The following is a 7997-nucleotide window of genomic DNA, read 5'->3' as shown; positions in this document are numbered from 1 at the left end:
AACAGATCGACAAGGCTACAAAATGGATTTTCTCCTGGCTGTGGGAATGAGGAGAAACTTAGTCCTTCCTGTTGTTTACAACAACAACCATTTGAGTAGGGTTTAGAAATATAAACAAATTGTTCAAGAGAGAGATTTAAAATTAAGATAATGAAGTTAGCTGTCAGTTCTCACTTTTGAATATTACCAATGCATACATATGCAGTGTTTTCTGGACTTCAGAAAATACTTTTAAAATCATTGTGCTAAATGTTCACACTATGATGCTTCCACAAGAAAATATAGAATATCTTTGCAACCTTGGAATCTGCAAAGGTTTCTTAAGCACAATACAAAAAGTTTTAACCATAAAAAAGTAATAAATTGGATTCATCAAAATAAAAACTCTCCTTATCAAAATATACTGTTAAGAAAATAAAAAGGCAAGCCACAGAAAGTGTTTAAATACATATTTCAAATAAATATGTCTAACAAAATATGTAAAGAACTCATATAATCCAACAATAAAAATACAACTCAATTTTTAAATGGGCAAAAGGTACAAATAAACATTTCATAAAGGAAGAAATATGGATGGCTAAAAAGGATGTGAAAAAATGCTCAATATCATCTGTCATTAAGATAATACAGGAGTTCCCACTGTGGTGCAACAGAAATGAATCTGACTGAAAAAACAAAAAAACATAAGGATGTGGGTTCGATTCCTGGCCTCACTTAGTGGGTTAAGGATCTGGCATTGCCGTGAGTGTGGTGTAGGTCACAGATGCAGCTCTGGTCTGGTGTTGCTGTGAGTGTGGTGAAGGCCAGCAGCCACACCTCCAATTCAACCCCAGCCTGGGAAACTCCATATGACACAACTGTGGCCCTATAACAGCAAAAAAAAAAAAAAAAAAAGAAAGAAAAGAAAAAAAAGAAAATATAAATAAAAAACACAGTAAGATACCATTTTGCACCTATTAGAACAGTTAAATTTTAAGACTGACAATTCCAAGTGTTGGTGAAGACATGGAGCAAAAGGGATTCTCATACATTGCTGGTAAGCATACAAAACGAAGCAACTGCTTTAAATACAATCTGACAATTTCTCATAAAACTAAGCATACACCTACCCTATAACCTAGCAATTCCATTCCTAGGTATTTACCCAAGAGAAACGAAAACAAAAAAAATTGAATAAGAATATTTACAGCAGCTTTATTGATAATAGTCAAAAACTGAAAACAGCCCAGGTATCCATGAATAGGAGAATGGCTAAACAATAATAGTATATCCATTCAGTGGAATACACTCAGCATAAAAAAGTAACAACTATATGCAACATAAAAACCAGGTCAAGTCAAAGAAGCCTTACATCAAAGAGTACATAAAGTTCTAGAACAATAAAGCTAATTTGTGTTTAAAAAAAAATAATGACAGTGGTTTCCTATGGAGAGTGGAGGTGGGATTGATGGGAAGAGGGAAATTTCCAGCATAATGGAAATATTCCATATATTGCTAAAAGTTTGGCTTACATTTGCCTGACTTCATCAAAAGTATACTTAAGGTTCATGAATGTCTACACCACATTAACAGAAGAAAAGCCAAAAACCACATGATCATTTCAATAGATGCCGAAAAAGCACTTGGCAAAATCCAACATCCATTCATGATAAGAACTCTTACCAAAGTGAGTACAGAGGGAACATACTTAACATAATCAAAGCCATTTATGACAAACCCACAGCCAATAAAATACTCAATGGAGAAAAGCTGAAAGCCTTCCCACTAAAATCTGGAACAAGATAAGGATGCCCACTTTCACCACTTTTATTCAACATGGTATTGGAAGTCCTAGCCACAGCAATCAGACAAACAAAATAAATGAAATGTATCCAAATTGGAAGAGAAGAGGTAAAACTCTCAATCTATGCAGATGACATGATACTACATATAGAAAACCCTAAGGACTCCACACACAACTACTCAAACTGATCAATGAATTCAGCAATGTAGCAGGATACAAGAGTAACATTCAGAAATCATAGCATTTCTGTATACTAACAAAGAAATATTAGAAAGGGAATATAAATATAATACCTTTTAAAATTGCACCTTCCAAAATTAAATACCTAGGAATAAACCTGACCAAGGAGGTGAAAGACATATTGGTTGAGAACTATAAAACATTAATCAAGGAAATTAAAGAGGATTCAAAGAAATGGAAAGATATTCCATGTTCCTGGATTGGAAGAATTAATATTGTTAAAATGACCATACTACCTAAATCAGTCTATACATTCAATGCAATCCCTGTCAAATTACCAATGACATTTTTCACAGAACTAGAACAAATGATTCAAAAATTTATATGGAACCATAAAAGACCCAGAACTGGGGGGTTCCCATCATGGCTCAGTGATTAATGAATCTGACTAGCATCCATGAGGATGCAGGTTTGATCCCTGGTCTCAATCAGTGGGTTAAGAATCTGGCATTTCCATGAGCTATGGTGTAGGTCACAGGCACCGCTCCAATCCCGTGTTGCTGTGGCTGTGGCATAGGCTGGCATCTACAGCTCTGACTTAACCCCTAGCCCGGAAACCTCCACATGCCATGGGTATGGCCCAAAAAACAAAAAACAAAAAACAAACAAAAAGACCCTGAATTGCCAAAGCAACCCTGAGGAACAAAAACCAAGCAGGAGGCATAACTCTCCATATTTCAGACAATATTACAAAGCTACAGTCACCAAGATGGTATGGTACAAAAATAGATAGCCCAATGGAACAGAATAGAGAACACAGAAATAAACCCAGACACCTATGGTCAATTAATCTTTAACAAAGGAAGCAAGATTATGAAATAGGAAGAAGACAGTCTATTTAGGAAGTGGTGCTGGGAAAATTGGACAGCTGCATATAAATCAATGAAACTAGAACACACCCTCACATCACAAAATATAAACTCAAAATGGCTTAAAGACTTAAACATAAGACAAGACACCATAAAACTCCTAAAAGAGAACATGGGCAAAACATTCTCTGACATCAACCTTACAAATGTTTTCTTAGGTCGGTCTCCCAGAGCAATAGAAATAAAAACAAAAATAAACCAATGGGAAGTTCCTGTCATAGCTCAGTGGTTAATGAATCCAACTAGGAACCATGAGGTTGTGGGTTTGATCCCTGGCCTTGCTCAGTGGGTTAAGGATCCGGCATTGCTGTGAGCCGTGGTGTATGTCACAGATGTGGCTCAGATCCCGCATTGCCATGGCTCTGGTGTAGGCTGGCAGCTACAGCTCTGACTAGACCCCTAGCCTGGGAACTTCCATATGCCACAGGTGTGGCCCTAAAAAGACAAAAGACAAAAAAAAAAAAAAAATTTAAAAAATAAAAATAAAAAAACCCAAAAGTAAACCAATGGGACCTAATGAAGCTTACATGCTTTTGCATAGCAAAGGAAACCATAAACAAAACAAAAAGACAACCTAGAGAATGGAAGAAAATAGTTTCAAATGATATAACCAACAAGGATTAATCTCCAAAATATACAAACAATTAGTACAACTCAAGAGCAAAAAAAACCAGACAACCCAACTGAAAAATGGGCAGAAGAACTGAAGAAATATTCTTCCAAAGAAGACATACAGATGGCCAACAGGCACATGAAAAAAAGCTCAACATCACTGTTTACTAGAGAAATGCAAATCAAAACTACTATGAGGTACCACCTTAAACCTGTAAGAATGGCCATCATTAACAAGTCAACAAATAACAAATGCTGGAGAGGGTGTAGTGAAAAGGGAACCTGCCTACACTGTTTTTGGGAATGTAAACTGGTACAACCACTATGAAAAATAGTATGGAGGTACCTCAGAAAACTAAATATAGAACTACCCTATGATCCAGCAATCCTACTCCTGGGCATATATACAGACAAAACTCATTGAAAAAGATACATGCAGCCCTATGTTTATTGCAGCACTATTCACAATAGCCAAGACATGGAAACAACCTAAATGTCCATCTACAAATGAATGGATTAAGAAGTGGTACATATTCATAATGGAATACTACTCAGCCATAAAAAAAGAACAAAATGCTGCCATTTGCAGCAACGTGGACAGAACTAGAGACTCTCATACAAAGTGAAGTAAGTCAGAAAGAGAAAGACAAATAGCACATGTTATCACTTATATCTGGAATCTAATACATGGCACAAATGAACATGTCTACAGAAAAGAAACAACCTCATGGACATGGAGAACAGACTCATGGTTTCTGGGCGGGAGGAGGAGGGAGTGGGATGGACTGGGAGTTTGGGGTTAGTAGATGAAAATTGTAGCACTTTAAGTTGATAAGCAATGGTATCCTGCTGTATAGCACAGGGAACTATATCTAATCACTTGTGATGGAAACTGATGAAGGATAATGTGAGAAAAAGAATGTGTATATATGTATAACTGGGTCACTTTATTGCATAGCGGAAATTGACAGAACATTGTAAACCAACTATAATAAATGTTTTAAAAGATTTATGTATGTCAATGTATATAAAATTTACCTAAAAATCTGTAGACAAATATTGAACTTAGTGATATACATGCTAAAGTGTTTAGGAATAAAATATACTGATGTCTGCAACTGACTTTGAAATGCATCCAAAAATATAGTGAATTGATGGATTAACAGAATATATATATGATAAAGCAAATTAGCAAAATGTTACTAGTAGTTTTAGGTGTTGGCTATTAGGAAACAGCTGTCCATTGTGTAGTTCTTTCTACTTTTTCTGTATGTTTGAAATTTTTCATTAAAAAATGTTGAGGTGGAGTTTCCATTGTGGCTCAGCAATAACCAACCTGACTAGTGTCTATGGTTCAATCCCTGGCCTTGCTCAGTGGGTTAAGGATCCATCGTTGCTGTGAGCTATGGTGTAGGTCGCAGATCTGGCTCAGATCTGGCATGGCTGTGGCTGTGGCTGTGGCTGGCAGCTGCAGCTCTGATTCAACCTCTAGCCTGGGAACTTCCATATGCCACAAATGTGGCCCTAAAAAGACAAAAAAAAAAAAAAAAAAAAAGTTGAGGAAAACAAATTAAGTTAAATATACACACATCTAATGACCCAGCACAGGACCCAGTTCTATTCCAAGGTATTTACTCAAAAGAAGTGAACAAATATGTTCACACAGAGATTTATATAAGAACATTTAGGGCAGCATTATTCATAATAGTTCCAAACTGGAAGCAAGCCAGGTGTCTGTCAACAGGGGTATAGATATGCAAATTGTGTTGTATTTATACATTGGAATGCTACTCACTAATAGTAAGGAATGAACAGTTGATACACACAACAAGATGGCAAAAATCCCCAAAACTGTTTGCAGTGTCAAAGAAGTCAGATAAAATTCAAGAATAGGCAATCAGAACAGGTACTACCTATGACTAGTAGAATTGATTGAAAGGGGTATGACACAACTCTCTGAGGGGACTGAACATTTTATACTGTGATTAATGTGATGCATATTTAGGTATATACATTGATCAAAACTCAATGAATTGTACACTTAAGATCTGTGCATTTCTGTATATAAATTCTATCTTAGGTGAGGGGAGGTGAAAGGCTATGTAAGAGAGAAACCTATCAAATTGTAAGCAGAATTGTCTTTGTGTAACTATAGATGACATTTTAAAAGCAATGGAGAACTCTGAATAGGAGGAGACAAAGGTAACAATTTCATATCAGGAATCCAACTCTGAATAGTGGGACAGGTCTCTTCTTTGAGATGTCCTGAGATAGAAAAAAAAGGCACTCAATATTTCAAGATGGTATAAGATGAGAGACAATAGTAATATCTTGGTCAGTTTGTAGACAATATAGATCTCAGCCCCAACTTCAGTTGTACAGGATTATGGTCATACTGGTACCTTTTCCCCCTGGTTTTAGGAATGTACAGATTAAGTTCCAGTAGGGAAACCAGATGTCAAATTGATGGACTAAAATAGTTGCCCTTTAATTCCCCCCCAGGCCCTCTCTCTGAGTCTGTTTTATACAGAAGACAAAGAAGGTGAGCTAGCTGCTTTGTTTCCTAGCCCTCAGCAGGTTAGAAGGAGCAAATTAGAAATGAGGAGGAGGCAGTGAAATAGCCAGAGGCCGTCACTCAGACAGCAAGTGACAGCTCACAGCAGGAAGAAAAGGATGAAATGAAGGGAGAAATATAAAAAGCCAACCTAAATACTCAAGCACACAACAGTAAGCAGGGGAACCCTGCAGCTCAATTTATTTAAATAACTCCTTACTGCACTGCAGTGCTTTACAGATCAGTCTTTTTAATGCCCTAAAAGAACTAGAAATGTAATACATTTACTGGGATGTCAGAGATTTGCTGTGGCTTTCCTGAATTTTAATGCAATATGATTAGAATAATATTTAAACATTTTGATTAGAGTGGTAAACTTTTTTTTTAAAATATTTGTCTGTAAAACACTTATTTCCTGACCCTAATGAATGATATACTTTTTACTTAAGATCTAGTGAAGGTTCACACATCAAAATCATGTAACAGTAGATGATAATCTCTTGGAGTTCCCGTCGTGGCGCCGTGGTTAACTAATCTGACTAGGAACCATGAGGTTGTGGGTTCGGTCCCTGCGCTTGCTCAGTGGGTTAATGATCTGGAGTTGCTGTGAGCTGTGGTGTAGCTTGCAGACACGGCTCGGATCCTGTGTTGCTGTGGCTCTGGCGTAGGCCGGTGGCTACAACTCCCGATTCGACCCCTAGCCTGGGAACCTCCATATGCCGTGAGAGCAGCCCAAGAAATGGCGAAAAGAAAAGAAAAGAAAAAAAAAATTAGATGATAAATAACATTTAACTTTACCACCAAAGTTGAAGTCTTGAACTTCTTATTTTCCAAGAGTCCGTGAAATGCCATCTCCATTATTCTAGAAGGACTTTGTATATTTAGACATGCCTTGGAATTCCTTTCTTCTGAATGTCAATCATTCTATCAGATCAGACCTGGAATATTTTAAAAGCAGTTTTATGAAAAGGTGATTCTTTTTGTGCATTTTATACTGAGTAGTGTGAGGAATGGAGCCAGATCCTACAGAGTAGAGAGGGACCATTGCGGCATCTCTTTGAGTTCAATGACCTCACGTCATTAGCTTGAAAACAGCCATGGTGGGAATTTATACCATGAAATCAACAAACACCATAAACCAGGGCTATTTTCTTTTCTTTTCTTCTCAGAGAGGTGGTTGTTAAATACTTACCAGCACATCACTGGTTCTATCAGATTCTTTAAATACATTGGACAGTCTTAGATTCAATTGCCACCACCTGTGGCTCTATCTTTAAAAAGAAACGTAAATTATTACATTTGGTCAGTCCTCAATACAACTGGCAAGGATGGAAAACTTGTTTTGTTACTTACGTTTTATTGGGAGCCAGATAATTCAGTTTAATTATTAAATTATTTGAGCAATGTTGACAAATAGGTGGGAAATATGTTAAGTAAGAAAAAAAGTTAATAGGATCAGTATTGTTATAAAATATGATCCTAATAATACTTGCCTTAAGATGTCATATCTTCACCAGATCTGCATAGGTCTTGGAAAATATAGACAAGTATCTGAAGCAAATACTGGGCTGCAGGCTTCATATTGAGAACAGAAGTGGATCACAAGCCTTCACAGAGACAGTTGTTTTTGTCAGGGCAGCCCTTCCATTTTCTGGGTATTTGATGCTCTTGAGATAGGCAAGTTCATTTAAAGCACTCACTCCACTGGTGATTCAGAGAATTCCTAAACGTCATTGCTTATGTAAATCCAACCTGATGACTCATAACCTATCTGGGATTTAAGCTTCCATATGCATTGATCTGTAGGTACCTACATATTGTGGACCAGGTTTTATTGCTTTATAACAACTACAAACTAGGGACAGAAATATCATTATTCGGAAAAAAATGTTCAAATATTTTTTTTTTTTGCTCTTTAAATCTAGGAGAGGACTAGTCA

At 36.7% G+C, this 7997-nt stretch overlaps 1 long non-coding RNA gene across 1 annotated transcript; it reads right to left on the bottom strand.

Annotated features, from left to right (window-relative positions):
• Window positions 1-1172: 1172 nt before the first annotated feature.
• LOC146397594 (uncharacterized) lies at window positions 1173-7719 on the bottom strand. The gene is made up of 3 exons (XR_014824333.1): window positions 7552-7719; window positions 6857-6996; window positions 1173-5769 (listed from the first exon to the last, which is right to left on the bottom strand). It is a non-coding gene; the product is annotated as an uncharacterized LOC146397594 (long non-coding RNA).
• Between the last annotated feature and the right edge of the window lie 278 nt (window positions 7720-7997).

Source organism: Sus scrofa, chromosome 13 (genome assembly GCF_054392235.1).
Source record: "Sus scrofa isolate SSC_HxYL_T2T_F1_AM1 chromosome 13, Sscrofa_HxYL_maternal_Yorkshire_Landrace_v2.0, whole genome shotgun sequence".
NCBI lineage: Eukaryota > Metazoa > Chordata > Mammalia > Artiodactyla > Suidae > Sus > Sus scrofa.
Note: the sequence above shows the minus strand (reverse complement) of the source record. Positions and strands in the feature narration are given on the sequence as shown.